The sequence below is a fragment of the Ips typographus genome, linkage group LG1, assembly GCF_016097725.1.
Source record: "Ips typographus isolate SLU linkage group LG1, UJ_Ityp_2.0, whole genome shotgun sequence".
NCBI lineage: Eukaryota > Metazoa > Arthropoda > Insecta > Coleoptera > Curculionidae > Ips > Ips typographus.
Genome location: NC_138422.1, coordinates 3,285,667 through 3,305,429, shown reverse-complemented (window position 1 = coordinate 3,305,429; position 19,763 = coordinate 3,285,667). Strand labels below are relative to the sequence as shown.

General features: G+C 32.8%; 1 protein-coding gene and 1 non-coding gene across 3 annotated transcripts in view; both read right to left on the bottom strand.

Moving 5' to 3' along the window:
- The window catches only part of LOC145733459 (uncharacterized), a 278,672-nt gene that overhangs the window by 163,563 nt on the left and 95,346 nt on the right, over positions 1–19,763 (bottom strand). The window lies entirely within an intron of this gene.
- On the bottom strand, positions 19,425–19,497 carry TRNAM-CAU (transfer RNA methionine (anticodon CAU)). The gene has a single exon. It is a non-coding gene; the product is annotated as a tRNA-Met (tRNA).

Below are 19,763 nucleotides of genomic sequence, written 5' to 3'. Positions count from 1 at the left end.
GTAACATAAAGAGCTAGAGAGGCCAGCTTTGGCTCATTTTGTAGTATTTTTTATCCTCTTTCTAACAGCGTTTTAGTAAAATCTATAAGAGTTCAAATAGAAAAGTTACAATCATTCAAAAATTGAAAAAATGCCATTTTTGCAAAAAGTGCAATTTTGGCCATTTTTTATTTTGCTCCAAGAGGGTTCCAATGCACAGCAAAGGGCATATTTATATCAAAGGAACTTAAAATAGGTAAAATAAGTAGAAAAAAAACAGTTTAAAATTTTTAATTTTTCAAAAAAATTGAAAGAATGGGGGGGTATTATGGGTCAATTTTTACTACTTTTTGAAATTCAATATCTCGGTCACATAAAGAGCTAGAGAGACCAGCTTTGGCTCATTTTGTAGCATTTTTAATCCTCTTTCTAACGGCGTTTTAGTAAAATCTATAAGAGTTCAAATAGAAAAGTTACAATCATTCAAAAATTGAAAAAATGCCATTTTTGCAGAAAGTGCAATTTTGGCCATTTTTTATTTTGCTCCAAGAGGGTTCCAATGCACAGCAAAGGGCATATTTATACCAAAGGAACTTAAAATAGGTGAAATAAGTACAAAAAAAGCAGTTTAAAATTTTTAATTTTTCAAAAAAATTGAAAGAATGGGGGGGTATTACGGGTCAATTTTTACTACTTTTTGAAATTCAATATCTCGGTAACATAAAGAGCTAGAGAGGCCAGCTTTGGCTCATTTTGTAGTATTTTTTATCCTCTTTCTAACAGCGTTTTAGTAAAATCTATAAGAGTTCAAATAGAAAAGTTACAATCATTCAAAAATTGAAAAAATGCCATTTTTGCAAAAAGTGCAATTTTGGCCATTTTTTATTTTGCTCCAAGAGGGTTCCAATGCACAGCAAAGGACATATTTATACCAAAGGAACTTAAAATAGGTGAAATAAGTACAAAAAAAGCAGTTTAAAATTTTTAATTTTTCAAAAAAATTGAAAGAATGGGGGGGTATTACGGGTCAATTTTTACTACTTTTTGAAATTCAATATCTCGGTAACATAAAGAGCTAGAGAGGCCAGCTTTGGCTCATTTTGTAGTATTTTTTATCCTCTTTCTAACAGCGTTTTAGTAAAATCTATAAGAGTTCAAATAGAAAAGTTACAATCATTCAAAAATTGAAAAAATGCCATTTTTGCAAAAAGTGCAATTTTGGCCATTTTTTATTTTGCTCCAAGAGGGTTCCAATGCACAGCAAAGGACATATTTATACCAAAGGAACTTAAAATAGGTGAAATAAGTACAAAAAAAGCAGTTTAAAATTTTTAATTTTTCAAAAAAATTGAAAGAATGGGGGGGTATTATGGGTCAATTTTTACTACTTTTTGAAATTCAATATCTCGGTAACATAAAGAGCTAGAGAGGCCAGCTTTGGCTCATTTTGTAGTATTTTTAATCCTCTTTCTAACGGCGTTTTAGTAAAATCTATAAGAGTTCAAATAGAAAAGTTACAATCATTCAAAAATTTAAAAAATTCCATTTTTGCAAAAAATGCAATTTTGGCCATTTTTTATTTTGCTCCAAGAGGGTTCCAATTTACAGCAAAGGGCATATTTATACCAAAGGAACTTAAAATAGGTGAAATAAGTACAAAAAAAGCAGTTTAAAATTTTTAATTTTTCAAAAAAATTGAAAGAATGGGGGGGTATTACGGGTCAATTTTTACTACTTTTTGAAATTCAATATCTCGGTAACATAAAGAGCTAGAGAGGCCAGCTTTGGCTCATTTTGTAGTATTTTTTATCCTCTTTCTAACGGCGTTGTAGTAAAATCTATAAGAGTTCAAATAGAAAAGTTACAATCATTCAAAAATTGAAAAAATGCCATTTTTGCAAAAAGTGCAATTTTGGCCATTTTTTATTTTGTTCCAAGAGGGTTCCAATGCACAGCAAAGGGCATATTTATACCAAAGAAACTTAAAATAGGCAAAATAAGTACAAAAAAAACAGTTTAAAATTTTTTATTTTTCAAAAAAATTTAAAGATTGGGGGGGGTATCATGGGTCAATTTTTACTACTTTTTGAAATTCAATATCTCGGTAACATAAAGAGCTAGAGAGGCCAGCTTTGGCTCATTTTGTAGTATTTTTTATCCTCTTTCTAACAGCGTTTTAGTAAAATCTATAAGAGTTCAAATAGAAAAGTTACAATCATTCAAAAATTGAAAAAATGCCATTTTTGCAAAAAGTGCAATTTTGGCCATTTTTTATTTTGCTCCAAGAGGGTTCCAATGCACAGCAAAGGGCATATTTATATCAAAGGAACTTAAAATAGGTAAAATAAGTAGAAAAAAAACAGTTTAAAATTTTTAATTTTTCAAAAAAATTGAAAGAATGAGGGGGTATTATGGGTCAATTTTTACTACTTTTTGAAATTCAATATCTCGGTCACATAAAGAGCTAGAGAGACCAGCTTTGGCTCATTTTGTAGCATTTTTAATCCTCTTTCTAACGGCGTTTTAGTAAAATCTATAAGAGTTCAAATAGAAAAGTTACAATCATTCAAAAATTGAAAAAATGCCATTTTTGCAAAAAGTGCAATTTTGGCCATTTTTTATTTTGCTCCAAGAGGGTTCCAATGCACAGCAAAGGGCATATTTATACCAAAGGAACTTAAAATAGGTGAAATAAGTACAAAAAAAGCAGTTTAAAATTTTTAATTTTTCAAAAAAATTGAAAGAATGGGGGGGTATTACGGGTCAATTTTTACTACTTTTTGAAATTCAATATCTCGGTAACATAAAGAGCTAGAGAGGCCAGCTTTGGCTCATTTTGTAGTATTTTTTATCCTCTTTCTAACAGCGTTTTAGTAAAATCTATAAGAGTTCAAATAGAAAAGTTACAATCATTCAAAAATTGAAAAAATGCCATTTTTGCAAAAAGTGCAATTTTGGCCATTTTTTATTTTGCTCCAAGAGGGTTCCAATGCACAGCAAAGGACATATTTATACCAAAGGAACTTAAAATAGGTGAAATAAGTACAAAAAAAGCAGTTTAAAATTTTTAATTTTTCAAAAAAATTGAAAGAATGGGGGGGTATTACGGGTCAATTTTTACTACTTTTTGAAATTCAATATCTCGGTAACATAAAGAGCTAGAGAGGCCAGCTTTGGCTCATTTTGTAGTATTTTTTATCCTCTTTCTAACAGCGTTTTAGTAAAATCTATAAGAGTTCAAATAGAAAAGTTACAATCATTCAAAAATTGAAAAAATGCCATTTTTGCAAAAAGTGCAATTTTGGCCATTTTTTATTTTGCTCCAAGAGGGTTCCAATGCACAGCAAAGGACATATTTATACCAAAGGAACTTAAAATAGGTGAAATAAGTACAAAAAAAGCAGTTTAAAATTTTTAATTTTTCAAAAAAATTGAAAGAATGGGGGGGTATTACGGGTCAATTTTTACTACTTTTTGAAATTCAATATCTCGGTAACATAAAGAGCTAGAGAGGCCAGCTTTGGCTCATTTTGTAGTATTTTTTATCCTCTTTCTAACAGCGTTTTAGTAAAATCTATAAGAGTTCAAATAGAAAAGTTACAATCATTCAAAAATTGAAAAAATGCCATTTTTGCAAAAAGTGCAATTTTGGCCATTTTTTATTTTGCTCCAAGAGGGTTCCAATGCACAGCAAAGGACATATTTATACCAAAGGAACTTAAAATAGGTGAAATAAGTACAAAAAAAGCAGTTTAAAATTTTTAATTTTTCAAAAAAATTGAAAGAATGGGGGGGTATTACGGGTCAATTTTTACTACTTTTTGAAATTCAATATCTCGGTAACATAAAGAGCTAGAGAGGCCAGCTTTGGCTCATTTTGTAGTATTTTTTATCCTCTTTCTAACAGCGTTTTAGTAAAATCTATAAGAGTTCAAATAGAAAAGTTACAATCATTCAAAAATTGAAAAAATGCCATTTTTGCAAAAAGTGCAATTTTGGCCATTTTTTATTTTGCTCCAAGAGGGTTCCAATGCACAGCAAAGGGCATATTTATACCAAAGGAACTTAAAATAGGTGAAATAAGTACAAAAAAAGCAGTTTAAAATTTTTAATTTTTCAAAAAAATTGAAAGAATGGGGGGGTGTTATGGGTCAATTTTTACTACTTTTTGAAATTCAATATCTCGGTAACATAAAGAGCTAGAGAGGCCAGCTTTGGCTCATTTTGTAGTATTTTTTATCCTCTTTCTAACAGCATTTCAGTAAAATCTATAAGAGTTCAAATGGAAAAGTTACAATCATTCAAAAATTGAAAAAATGCCATTTTTGCAAAAAGTGCAATTTTGGCCATTTTTTATTTTGCTCCAAGAGGGTTCCAATGCACAGCAAAGGGTATATTTATACCAAAAAACCTTAAATTAATGTGTGCACGCAAACGGCCTTCGTCAGTCGTGAAATCCGATCTTGGTACTAATAAATTTGGGCCAGCTTGTGAGGAAAACCACCCAAAGATAAACATGATATCGACTTACAAAGCTGCAGCTTACAGAAAGCGAAAAAAAATCCTCTTAAAACTATATAAGTGCAGACTCCTTTTGAACTATCGATATGGCCTGCTTGTAATTGGTTTGACCCAAATTTTTAGGTATGTTTGAGAATTTTATTATTTGAAGTAGGACTCCTAGTACAAAGCTTAATAACAGAGTCATTTCAAATTCACCCCGGAAAGATTTAAGGCAACAAGGAAAAAACGGACGAACGAGAGAAATATGGCGGTAATTAATTTATCCATAATTAAATTCGTTATTCTAAACTTAATTTGAATCTTTTTCGTCTCTCTAAGAGGCTTTTGTGCAATTTGGGCTTGATTATAACAAGATTTCGCCGCTCGTCAAGTTTTACCCGCTGTTTTTTCTTCGCCAAAGAATACACTGGGGACGATAAAATATTATGTCTGTAATGGAACGAGATTTATCTTTTACGAAATTTAGATTTTAACAGTTTAATTTTTATTTCTTAATTTGCTTATTAATTCGTACCGTACAGACAAAGTGTGAGAATGGTCAATTACTTCAGGTTTTTTTCTGAAAGATAATAAGTACCACAGGAAACCGAAAAGTAGATTGTTAGGAATTTTATTTTTATTAATTATTAAAATTGTTTGCCATATAAGTTTGCATGGGTTATTTATAGTGAATACAATGATCTTAACTATACAAAGTGTTTATATTTGCCCTTTTACAGGAGTTTCAAAATGTTCTTAAAATGTAATAAAACCATTCAAATTTGCCTTGTTTTCCGGTAAAAGAAATTATTTTTAGCGTTTTGTAATAAATTAAAAACTGTGATACTCTTTTTACGGAGGATGTTCTATTGCACAGTCAACACTTTTATTTCTGAACATTTATTAAATCAACAAATACAGGCAAACATTATACTGCAGTGATAAAAAATAGGGCTGCAGTCAACCCTTTTCCAATTTCCCGTAACCACACCCCCGAGGCCGATTAAGAGTTTAAATGCGGAAGTTTAAGGAGCACCGAACATTAGACGGGTGGATTAGTGCGGCGCTAAATCATGATACTAAAACCGAACCAGAATGACGTATTCCGATTTGCCGACCCAGAGGTGAGAAAAAGTCTTAAATCTTATACATTTTCTCGTCGGAAAAAAGTCGACTTTTAGAGCGAGCAAACAAATATTTGCCGCCACATACACCGTCCAATAAATCAAGAAAAATTTCCTGTCGAGCACAAGAGGAATTCATTCCTGGGCCTTACGTCCCTATTTTATTCAATCCACCCTGTCAGCACTGACGTCGCTGATAACGTAAAGCTACATTCAAATCCACCAAAAGGGTGCACTTTTCTCCAACTTGTCAGTTCGAGCTAGGGGTTTTCCGTTTTCGATTGTGCAATCTCTCTTTGTTATTCGAGTCGTGCACTCTGCCAAATTGATGACGGTTCCCTGGATAACTTGCGGTTTAAATTTTGATTCCATGTTTTTTTTCGTCTGTCCCTAGACAACCGGTAAAAAATTCATTCACCAAGTCCGTCGCAATCTAAATAGTGTAGAGTAAAAGCTAACACAAGTAATTCCTTAAAATCCCATGAATACATTTGAATCCTAATGGTTAGGTCTATCCAATTCACTGTTTCTTCTCTGAAACGAACGACCAGTGACGTTCTATGAGATATCTGTTACAATACAACAGTTTTAAATTATTTTGTATTTTAATGGTTCTACATTAGGAAATGTAGCATGACACAAGTAGTAGAGCCAATGGAACTAAAAAAAAAAAAAGGTACCACCAAACGACCCCTAAAAACAGTTTGTCCAAAGGGGCATAATTGTTGTAAATAATGTTTTAAAAATGAAATGGCAATAATTTTTTGCTCGAATGTAACCACGTGACAAAAGGAATTAAAAACCGATCATTAAATAAGAAAGCAATGACAGACCCCCACTTTAAAACCCAACCTGGGGACGTGATCTCTTTTTAACTCGTGACACTTTAGATGGTAGCAGTTTTCTTTGCACACACTAATGTTAAATAATTAAAATATTTAAAACAATCATAATAAAAACAAAAGTAACAAAGCAGCACTAACCGTCCTTATAAAACCAATATTATTCTTATATTTAAATGAGCCGACTGTAAAATTTAAACTTTGAAAACCGTAAAAGATTTAAGGGCTCTAAACACGGCCGAAATATAAAAGAATTATTGGCAGTAAAAGGGACGAACGTCCCATTATTAAATGGGGGGCAGTAAAAGTTGTGTTCGTTGACTTCGTTTCCCTGATCAGGCATATTGGATTCTTAACAATGCCAGTTTACTGCCCGTGACGTTTTTAATGACTCCCGTTTGGCTTTGAATGTCTTCCTAAACAAGACAAAATTTATCGGTCGTTTCTGCTAATTAATTTGTTAATCTGAATTTTCAAGAATGCTAAAAACACCGTCATTATGTCCGTCGTTTGAGGTATGTACAAGTCAATTTTTTATAGGTAACATCAAATGACATGTTGGCAGACTGTGCTTCTGAGTAAAATACACTTGTTGGTTGACATATGGTGAAAACACTAAAAAATTAGTGGCAAAGTGGCAAAGTTTCTTTCAAATAGAAACATTGACTACTAGAACTATACTTTTGTAAATTGTTACAACTTTGCTTAATTTTGAAGTCGTGGTCATACTATATTTTTGGCTTTTATACTGTAAAAATTGTTTTCAAAATTTAAAACTTTCATATCCTTTTGTTGAAATTGACTTTTCAGGTTCAAACTTTCAAATTTCAAATATTGATTTGTGACGACACCATATTCATTTTTTAAGTTAATTTTCAAGTTTTTTAAAGTTACTTAACATAAAATTGATTTTACTGGTAAGGAAGTGAGGTACTTTTTCAACTACCCTTAACTATCATAATATATCAACTATTTTCGAAACTCTTAATTATAATTTGTTAGTACAAATTTGAGTGTAAAAATACTAAAATTTACCTTTTTGCTTCATACTATGAAAAGAGACTTTGGCTTTTGAAATTTTAGTTTAAACATATGAAAATTGGCTTGGAAGGTTTGCTTTTGCAGTCGTTGTCTTATTTTTACCAAAGAATGAGATTTGGAAGACTGAACTGAGGCACTAAATTAATAGAATTGTCAGTTTGTCAACACTGTAATTATTGTACGCTTTGAAAATAGATTTTATCTGTTTTTACAAAAATCCACTTTTATTGTCATCATTGATTTTTCCTATTTTTAACTTTTTAAATAATTCAAAATATAAATATTTATAAAACCCTAACAAAGCACTGTTCAAAAAATTCTACATTGTCATTAACCCATCTCTCTCTCTCTCGTTCTTACCCTGTACCAATATAGGGACAGTAAATCTATTAGGGCCCATTAGTCATATAATGCTAGCCCGGACTTCGAAATGCAAAATATGGCCCCTCGAGACCGAAATATGCACAAATTACGAGCGGCCCTAGCCGGTATGGGCCTCGCACTACGTCAGGAATTGGATATTAGGAGTCTTTGAAGCTTCAATTATGGAAAAATGCAATTTAGATAAGAATTAAACGCGCGTTTTTGGTGCATTTGTCATAGCGACCGATAAAACTGGAGTCTGGGCTCTTTGAAGTCGGAAATTTGATTTAGATGTCCTTTGTGCCGCGTCCGTTATATGTTTAGGATGCGTTCCTGAATTTAAGTTTAAGTTATGTACAAAGACACAGTGTGGTCGCAAAAAAGGGATGAGTTACGTAAAGCATTAGAGCCCAAATTGCACTTTGTCGATGCCGCTTCCTACACTATTATCCTTCGTTAAGTAATAATGATGCTCTGGTTTATATGATTTATGATATAGCGGGCTGTATTGCCAGATTGCACCTTAAATTTACACCACAACATACTTCAAAAAACTGAGACAATCATTCAGTTGCATGTTGATGAGTCATTAACTAAATATAGTTTTATCTGCTAGCAATGTCCTTTTCTCAAGCTTAGCTTCGTTTAGGTATAGTTGTACTACAAATATTGGCAACACTGTCCAAATTGTTTTATGCCCTAATACGGTGCACACACTAATTCAAAGGACAGAGGGTTAGGAATTTGTGTAAAGGGAGAAGAACACATTAAATGCAAATTTTGCGCATCTGACAATGTCTCTAATTTGTTATGGAAATTCTTTGATTGTGTTGGTTTCCAGTTCGTTAGCATTTTTACACACATTAAAAAAAGTGACTCAATCTACAGAGTTTAATATTATAGGATTACAGTTAAGAATCAAGATTTGATAACGATATTAAAAAGTATTGTTTTACTAACTGAAATCTAGCTCACAGTCCTATTTAATACACTATCTTGTACTTAGATTTATTAAAAAATCTAAGATATTGCTGTCTCTTCAGTCGGTTAACTAAAAAAATTGTATTAGGCTGTATGGGAAATACTAAGAAAAATTCAAAACTCTGACCCCCTGAATCTCAAAAAGAGCAATTTTTATCTTAAATAAGGTTTGACATTTGCACATTATTTGATACAAAAACTAATGTTGATTAATGTAGTATTCTTATCTTATCATTCGTGACCTTTGGACCGAATATTTTTCGTGGATTTTAATCGAATACTGCTACTAGTTAATTATTATGTATTCCATCCCACATAAACGTCCAAACGATTCGGACTAAGTTGGCGCAGTATTGTTGGATGATTTTTTTGATCTTTTTATTTTGATTTACTTTTTATGCTTATTTCTTCTACATAAAAGTTCTGTTGCTTTTTGGAAGCAAGCTTTTTTGGAACAATTATATCATAGATGAACAATCTTTAAAATTTTAGTCCTTCTAGATTTTTTCCTCCACTAGTTTAGTTTTAAAATTGAAAAGGCCTTAATAACGAAAAATCTTCAAAATACCACAACCGAAAAAATGTTTAATTAAACCCTCGAACTTAGAAAGTTGGAAATAAATTCTCGAGTCGCCCTTTCATCGCTATATTGCAGCGTTGAATTGTAAATTTTTGCAAATTCTGCTCGAGGTCTTTTCTACTATCTCGGATTACGGATTTAATTGAAGAACACTGTTGCCTTTATTGCGTTCTAATGTAATAATCAAAGCAAAATAATCCATCCTTCCTAAAAACTTTTGTTCGTGCGATTGAACACAATGAATGTTTACGTTATAACTGTTATAACACACAAGATAAAACGATAAATGTAAACAACCAGTATTGATTTACGACAATTAAGAAGTTTTAATTACGTTTTGCCTTTATTGTTGTACAGTTTCGATGACGACTTGATTACCCTAGTCGTTGCAGTTTTCCCCAATAAAAAGTTTCAAGGAAGTTCACAAGAAACTTAATAGTGCCTCTAATGTAAGCAAACAAGGCTTTCAAAATGGTAACGACGCATTTTAAATTGCTTCTGTCGTGTTTTCAGTCTTTTTATGTAGGAATGAGGTCGGGAATCGACTTTGCTAAAGGAGGAGTGCCACTCTAAGCCCATCTCTATATTTGAGAGCTAAAAGAAATTATTAAAGAATTAAACTCGCTATGAACGGCATTAACATAATATTTCATCCGCATTGTTTTACTAGAGATAAAAATTGAGGGCAATAAATTTGAGCCGTCTTAAGACGAGGTTTATTCTACAATAAACAGTCCTCTTATTACTGAAATTTCTTATGTTTTGTGTCAAGACTGCGGTCATAAATTCCCCCAGTTTACATTACTTTTATGATAGTCATTTTTATAACGCCATTCATTTACAAGGCAGTCCCATTGACTGAAGGATTTTTACAACTACAAAACAATCGCCGATAAACGAGCCTTAATTGACTAGAACAATAAATCGACTTCCGTTTTTCGCCGGGAAAATCATAATAACCTCAAAGCGATAACCCTGTCAGGGTTAATTAAATTAACCCCAGACACGCCAGACGAACTTAATTCATTTGTTTTTACCACCTCTTTAGGAGGAGGAATAAAATTGCAAAAAAACTCGTAGAAAAACTATGGGAGGTAAAAAGACGAAACAAAAGCCTCCCACGGCATTGTTCCGCCACTGCAATTTTTTTGACGGGCGCAAATTTATTTATTTATTTAATGGACGCCCCTATGTATAGTTTAGGAAATTGGACCTGAACGTACGAGCGCAAATATTTGATGTATTTTTATCGAACGATGTCGTCTTGAAGGTGTTTGTAACGAGCCCTAGTTTGCTAGGGTTGGTCGTAAAATCGACGCAAATTCGTTGGCAAAGTAGGGCAAAACCAAATATCTAGGTTATGGGACTGTGCTATGTAAGTTAGAAATGAAATATTACTTAATCGTACACAGACCTGGAATTAGTAGTCGCCTAAACTACTTTAAGTAATAAGTAGTAAATAGCCATAATTTCAAATCTATTTGAAGTATTAAACGAATATACTTTCAGGTAATAAGTAAAGTACTTAAATTAAATCATTTGCAGTACAAGTAGTAAATAAACTATACTTAAAGTACTTTCAGACATAAGTTTAATTTTATCACAACTTAAGTAGTCTAAGTAGTACTTAGTTACTTATAAATTAAAAAGAAGTTTTTAAGTACTAATAATAGCTGTTAATTAATTGCAGGTATAAGTTTTTTTTTAAGATCTATGATGTTAGTTAATAAGTTAAATATTAATCATATAAGGGGATTAACAAGCCTTTAATCCACGAGAAAAAATGTACACTCGAGGAGTAAGTTCTTTAAGAAATCTTCTTTAATACTTTACGTATTTAAAATGCTTAAAAATTCTCTCTAATTAGGTACAACTTTTCCCCTTTAACAGACACTATCTCGCGACTGACTCGTTTATGCTTGTTATGATTTTCTTTACATATTTTTTTAAAATTACTTTTAAATTTATTTAAGTAGAATAAAAAACTTTCCAATGCAAATTATAAGTAATAAGTATTACTTATTTTAATGGGCATTTTTTAAGTAATAAGTAGAAGTAATTCATTTAAATAATACTCATTACTTTTGAACAAGTATTTCAGTAAACAAATTAAAGTAGCAAAACTACTTCAAGTAGATTTTGGTACTAAGTAATCCAGCTCTGTTGGTACACTAAGATTCATTTTGCTTTAGCATCATTATTTCTTGCTTACAAGACTAAACCACGTTAAGAAAGTATGTGCTTTCATAGCAATTTTGTCCTTATTGACATGATGTTTGTAATATTTAACTGTCACTTTTGAAGTGCAGAAATAAACATATGCATAGCAGTGGATTGACATCACATTTTTGAATTTTGCTTAAACCATCTATAACCTTAACAAATTGAAGTTTGGGAATCTGAATAACGATGTAGAGTTTCTTAAATTATGGCAAAATTGTGCAGTTTAATAATAAGCAGCTTTAAAATTTCAAAAATTCCGACAACTTTCGAAGAACTGAAGATTTTAAAATAGTAGTTTTCCTATTCAGTGTGCAAAGTTATGTTTTCCCACACGCGAAAGCAGTTAGACGAACGACGCGAAGCGGAGGTCGGATAAGCTTCAAGTGCGGGAAAACTACTTTGCACACGTGTTAGGAACAATATTTTTTCTACGAATGAAATATCTATACATTTTGTTTTTAATTTTTATTGATATTAAAAACAACAACTTATAACTATTTATTGTTATTAACAACATTAATGTTAAATGTACAGTCGTGTTTTTTAAATTGATTGCAGATTGAGCAACTGAAGGTAAAATACTGGTACTTGGAACTGCTTCACTTTCTTTAGGATTGAAGGTCAGAATTTTGTTACTTAATCCTTTTTTATAACTTGTGGATTCATCAATGTATTCTTCAGCTACCCTAGTCGATTTCCAACCCCCCAAGCGTTTTGTCAGCGATTCCTTCTCCAGAATCGGCCAGGAACGTTGCCGATGATCGACGATAACTGTGCCCTGTGTAGAGTTCTGGATTTGGCAACTTCAAAAAAATAGCTATTTCAGAAGGCATTTTTCCAAAACTGTTTACTCCAACACTTTGCGAAAAACATTTACCCTTTCTGTAAACTAGGAAAAAACGATTGTTTGACTTTTTTGGACGTAGGCCGGTGTATCTTCTGTACAGTTGCAGGTAGGTTCCGTTATGAACTTCTTCTGATATTAGAAAGTTTCTTGCTGTATGATTTTTGGAATCCCTAATTTTAACAATTATGAGGTTTCCTTTGTCTTCAATATCTGTAGTGGTTAAATTGGCTAGCTCTTCCCTTCGACATGCACCAGCAAGTCCGAATATAGTGGCAACTTTAATTAACAGGTAAATTTCATCTGGTGCGGAGTTCATAAAACTGAATATTTCTTCTTTTGTAAAAATTTTCGCCTTTTTAGGTTTAAAACCATCATTCTGCTTTTTCAGAAATGCAGTGAGCTTATAAAATTCACCGATATCGATGTCTCTTTTTATTTTTATTACATTTTTGAGCATTGAATACTTTGACCACATTGTGTTAGGTTTGAATTCTTTGCTTAAAGTAACAAAATACGCTAAAAGTACCTCTTCCTTTAAGGTTTTTATCCCCTTTTGTTCGCACCATTGGGTAAACAACTCGTACTGTTTCTCGTATTTTTCTCGCGATTTGAGAGGCAGCAATTGCAAACTAGCTATGTTGGCGGCTTTTAGAACATCTTCCGGAAGTTCATCTTCAGTGATATCCATTATTAAAATAGTTTTTTTAACTTAAATAAGTAAGAATAAACACTGTTGTAGACTTTAAATTGCATATAAATGCGTTGTTTGACAATGAGCTTTGGTTTCTAAGGAAACAAGCCTCATTTTCAAAGACAGAGACAAGGTGGTTTATTTACCTAAACTGTACGGAAGAATAATGTGAAAAAAGTCGTGTTTTTTTTATGAAACCCCTGAATATTATTACATTTTTGAATTCTACGCAAAATTCTAAGCAGATTTTATGTATAATAATCTATATAAAACCACTGTTGCAAGGTATAATCAGCATTTTAAAAAGTGTGCGGGAAAAAATTTTTCCCGCATAGTGTGCGGGAAAGTGCCACTTTGCACACACTTTTACGTATGCAAAGTAGCTTATTTGCAAACATTCGTAGAAAAACTAACCTAACCAAACTGAAACCGTGATTGCATTCATCGTTTGACGGAAAACAATAATAGATCGGCTAAAAAACTCATTTTATAAACTTATTATGTTGCTGCAACATCCACTTTGCATCTATTTCTAATACCATACCGCTAAAAGAATTATTTCCATTTTTCTGTATCTCTTATTAATGGAAAGTATCAATTATAAGGGATTGAAAGCAGGAGAAATTGCTTTCCATTACGAATTCCAGCAACCCTCCGCTGTTGCTTTTGGGTTTTCTGGCCGAACGAGCAAATTTCCAATTAAATTTCCATTTTTCGAAAGTCTCATTATTAACAGGTGCTTTGCTTTGTCGTTTTGCGAATCTATATACACGCGCCATATAGTTTCCTTGATTCAATCGAAACGATGTTCCTACCAGTGCGGAGAATCGAAAAGTGCCATGTAAATGGGAGAAACCTATTTAGAAGATAATGTATTTTTCCCCTCGCAAATTAAGCCGAACCGAATCGTTTACATGAGATTTTTCTCCCGAAATCCCGGGTTGCCAGTATCGTTGAATCCCGTGTGCATTTCCCTTCTGATATTCCCGAGGGGTGGGACGAAACGGCATATTATTTGGCTCGTAATGGATTCCCGTTGGCCAATTTGCATTTTACAATAATGTTATTGTCCTCATTTACATCCTGAACCCGATTATTTACGGGTCCAACCCTGGATTTACGTTACGGACAGTTGTCGCGATATCTATTTCACGGGGTGGGTTAAGGGGGTAAATTTGTGTTTAATCATTTGGAACCAGCTAGTAGATCGAACAATTTTTCAACTCTCCTTTTAAAAGTTACGTGCGCGTTAAAAGCTCGCTATCTTCGTGTCTATTCTCGACTCGTAAGTATGTTCGCGCCACATTTATCTCCGCAACACTTTAAAAAATATGATAAATCGTCGTTTCTGTCGCAATTTAGGATTCCCTAAAGTGTTCTGGATGAAATATAAATAATCCGGGAATATGGTTGCAATTAATTTGCGTCTTTCAACCCTGTCGCTTCTGAATTATTACCCCTCCAACGTAAACGATAATCAAATACACAAAACTACACTTTAGGCTGTCTTGAACCGTATTGCCAAAGTTTTCCCCTGCTAATGTATATATGAAGCCCCCCGTTGATCGAAAATACATTAAAAGTTAGCACATGCACCCTACTGAGCTGAACGAGGGGGAATAATAGAAACTATTGTCCCCAAAAATCTTCATCACGTGGAAATGATTTCTCACTTTCTCAGATTATACGCTATTAAAATCGATTAAAAAAAAACTGTACGTATACCCCCATAAGGAAGTTACCGGAACAATTTGTTTGGACAGGGTTGGTTTACCTCGTTTAGAAACGTCAATTTACTTGGGAGCAATGTGTCTCTATTAAATTATTATTACGGCTCTATTACGAACCTAGAAATTACTGGTATTTGCTTAACAACCCTTTCTCATGGGTTAATCAAGCGCGTGTCAAAGAAATAGTGATGGATGTGGGTAGGCGTGTTATTACCCTTTAAAAGCCACCACTTTTGTGGTTTTATGGCGTGTACGTGGCAGTTTTATGAGTTTGATTTAGATTTACTTTACTGTTTTTTATTTATGTTGATATGTAGAGTATATTATAAAAAAAGATCATTTTGTTATGGGTGATTTAGGCAAAGTTAATAAATGTGGTTATGTGAACTGTATGATACTAATTTTAATTGAATACTAGTAGAACGACAATATCAGCATATTCATATTGATAAAATTAATTTAAATTTTACTTGAAGGCTATGTGGACATTGCCTAACGAATTTGACATATTGACATCTGTGACATAGAAAGAAAACATGTGTCGTATCTCTCTTCTGTTTATAGTGAGTTAAGTGAGAAGGAATGCATGAACGTATGTCTAATATCAATTTTAACCAAACATCAACCGTCGAGGAAAACTGTGCTGTAATTGGAAGTTTTATGTTTATTTTATAGTAATTCGTGTTTAGAAGTTGTCTTCTACTGAAAAAATGCCGTTTAAGCGTTATGATTGTGTAAAATGTAGTAAAAGCTGTCCCAATAAGACATTTTTACGAGAGAAGCTGAAACCTGTAGAATAAGGAATTTTCGTCCTGACTTTAGACTTCCACATACGTTATGAACATAAACTGTCTCTTACTACGTCACAGGGGATCGTGCCTGGCTCATTTTAACTCTTCTTAACTTCCCTGTATATCCAAGTAAAACAACAATCTAAGAAAAACAATGGGATATTTAATAACAAGATATCGACTCTGTGTGGATGTAGATGGAAGACTTGGTCTGGACGAACAGGAGTTTTCTTCATTTTCATGAATTTTTCACGTTTAAATTGTTATTATTGATTATTCAACTAATTCCTGGAGTTTTCTGAGCAAGCAGCAACCGAAAAACAGTAAAATATGTAGGTTAAATTACAGTAAAGATCTGATCTGAATTGGGAATGCTCTACGAGCTCTTAATTCTGTATCGCAACATCCAAGATCCAAGATGTTCTACATGCTTCCTAACATATTATTTATTAACACTGTGAGAACCAATCCCTTGTAAATCTAGGATGTACCTAAACTTCGTCACAGTATGATAACTATAGGGGTGGAATTACACATGGAAGAGATAACGCCACAGAGATAATGTCTTTTGCTAATTAATATGGGGAGATTATGGTAATGGAAAACTGGCGCTCCGACAAACTAGAGCGGGGGGCAGATTGGGGGGTGGAAATTCTGCTGCCAAAACGAACACACGTACATTTATGCGGGCCAGACAAACAGTCATTGAAATTATAATAACAAAATTACGAGCAAACGGGTCCGAAATTATTTTGAGACCAAAGTTAACTAGTAATATGCGTTTGTTTATGGGAAATGTCGTCTATGTACAAAATGATTGTTTATATTTTACTCAATAGCTATGGCTAATATATAGCTAATTTACTCAATGGTTGATTGCACCCAAAGACGGTAAACAGTAAAGGATTGCTTAATCCCAGAAGCGCAATGTTGCCAGTATATTTTAAAGTGCTTTTTTTGTACTTATTTCACCTAATTTAAGGTCCTTTGGTATAAATATGCCCCTTGCTGTGCATTGGAACCCTCCTGGAGCAAAATTAAAAATTGCCAAAATTGCACTTTTTGTAAAAACAGCATATTTTTTGACACACGTTGCTTTGACCCTAAATTACTCTTTTATTTGACAACTTACGTCAAAATGTCATGGAAAACAAAAGATAGACCAGATTTCAAGGTTTCGAAAAATATTCCCACGAGTTGATTGATAACACCGTTTGGCCGCTAGAGAGCGTCAAATTTCCTTTACCATAATATCACATATTATATTGTAAATATTTTTTAGTCAGATTTCATGTAACTCTTAATCCGGCCGAGTTCCTGGCAAGGAAATGGTTAAAATGTTCAATTTTAGGTCTAACTCTGTTAGTTTTTGAGATATCAAAACACCGACGGCACTAGCGTCTTTTCCGGGAAATTTTAACATAAAATGACACCGAGACGTCAACTGTAACTTGACAAATAAAAAAGTTGTATTTTTTGACGGTTCCAGGCAGCCATTTTGAATTTTCTGTCAAAATATTGACCTGCACCTCATTCTGAAGGAAATTTCACGTAGTTCCAATGCACAGCAACGGGCATATTTATACCAAAAGACCTTAAATTAGGTAAAATAAGTACAAAAAATGCACTTTATAATTTTTAATTTTTCAAAAAAATTTAAAGAATGGGGTATTAGAGTTCTTTTTTTACTACTTTTTGAAATTCAATATCTCGGTAACATGAAGAGCTAGAGAGGCCACTTTTGGCTCATTTTGTAGTATTTTTTATCCTCTTTTCAATGGCGTTTTAGTGAAATCTATAAGAATTCAAATAAAAAAGTTACTATCATTCAATTTTGATTGCCAAACCTAACATGTCAATCACTTGTCAACTACTTTTCACATGTTTTTGATTATTTTAATTGGAACACTCTCAACTGAAGAATCTTCTTTTTTCGGATTTGAAATATATGTTTTTTTAAGCTGAAAAAGCACTAAATCCTATTAAAAACCTAAACTTCTTCTAACAAGATAGAGAAGCACTTAAAACTTGGGCTTCACGTATTAAATCCAGAATGGGGAAATAAACACTGTAAAGTTGCTTTCCTCGTTCAATCGCCTTTCTGAGATTTTTTCGCGTGTTTGCATTTCATCACTGCAAGCTGATGTAAAACTAACACGCTGCTGACAGGGGGTTAACTTTAACCCTTGCCACGAAGAAAGCTAAGCTTAACCCACTTGGAAGTTTATAAAGCGCTTAACGAAAGTTGGACGCCATTAAACCTGCATGATACGGTGTGGAGCAGGCCGCCCTAACGACTTTTATTAAGGGCCATTTAACCCTTGTAATTGCCGATGATCATATCCGCCACCTGCCCTTTCGGTACGAATTCACGACTACATTTCCTTTTAATAAGGGTCAATATTGGACCGCGTAAATATGGAGTTCGATTTAAACCGAGTTTCCATTACTTTTATCGACTGTACCAATCGATCAATGCACACGCCAAACTTCCGGTTTGTATGTACTTCCGCCTGTCTGTCGCGTGACTTCTCACTTCGTTATGATCGACAGAATGGTTTGATGTCGCTTTTGTGTATTTTTGTATGTGACAAAGTTGATGAGATTTATCGCGATGTTAAGTCAGTTAAGTGTTGACGGTAAAACGATTTATAACCTAACCCAAGTCAAACCTTCCTGCAAAAAAATTAAAATAGTTAAAAAACAGTTAGCAAGCAAAGTTATTATTGGAACAGGGTACTTATGTTATCTGTACCTGGAACAAACTGAATTTGAATTTGAATACAAAGTCTTTTGATTTGTCTGAAAGTTAGTTTGATTAAGAAAAACGGAAAAAAATAGATTTTTTAGTCTGAAAGCATTACAGTCCTTCTCTTCGAACTGGAGGTAGTCAGAATCTTGATTTTCAACTCTAAACAGTTCAAATTTTAATTTTTCTCTCTTTCAGGATTGAACCTTTTGACTTTTAACCTTAAAGCAGTCTACGAAAAGCCTAAAATTTGATTTTTTGAACTACATAGAAACAATTCATGTTTCTAGTATTGAAGGCAGTCTGAAATTTGACTTACTTCTCTCAGTATCGAAAATACTTTGACAACCAGTCTTTTAAGGTTAAGTAGTTGAAACATTGATTTTCAGGCCTGATTTAAGTGTGAAACTAAACTTGCATTAATTAAAACAATATAAAAATTAACTTAACTCAATAGTGTATTAATCGACTTTCTAAATTTATAAATTGTATTACTGAAAAGTCTGAAAAAGGACATAAGTGTGAAACTGGACTTTCAAGCATAAAACAGTCCAAAAAATGCATTCCAGAACCAAGTAGCCTAAAATTGGATTTTCTGTACTATAAAAAGTTAGTCTAGTTTATCATTCAAAAATTTAAAAATAGACTTCCATTATTAAGTTAACTATTGATTTTCAGAAAAAATTATTTTTGGGACAAATGTTGGCCGAAAACTTGACTCTTAGTAATTCTAAATAATCAGAAATTTGTTTTTTCAGGTTACTTTCAACGTTTTTCATTCATTTTTACTACTAGATTAAATAGTTCAAAACTTGTATAAAACTTTTAAGCTTTTAAGCTTGAAACAATTTAAAAAATACTATCCAGGACTAAGTAGTCTAAAATTAAATTTTTTTCCAAAATGTTAATGTAGACGCAAATTGGCAGCTAGCTAATTTTTGCAAATTAATTAATTTACAAAAAACTTAAAAAAGAGAGTATGCCCCGGGTGAGGATCGAACTCACGACCTTAAGATTATGAGACTTACGCGCTGCCTACTGCGCTACCGAGGCCTGAAAGTTTGTGTATTATAGCGCTATATAAGATACAACAAACGCGAAAACATTGTAGCAGCTATTTTATAAAACCAATTCTCAATTTGATACCAAGACTATGTTTCTACATAATAACGAAAATAATCTGTTATAGCAAAGATTTTAGATATTAGGTCCAAAGGAAATATAATTTCTATGGTTCCATCTGTGAGCGCTCTCTAGAACTAGAACGACGTTGCGGCAAAAAGACTGTTGTGAATATGAAATCAATGATTTCTTATAAT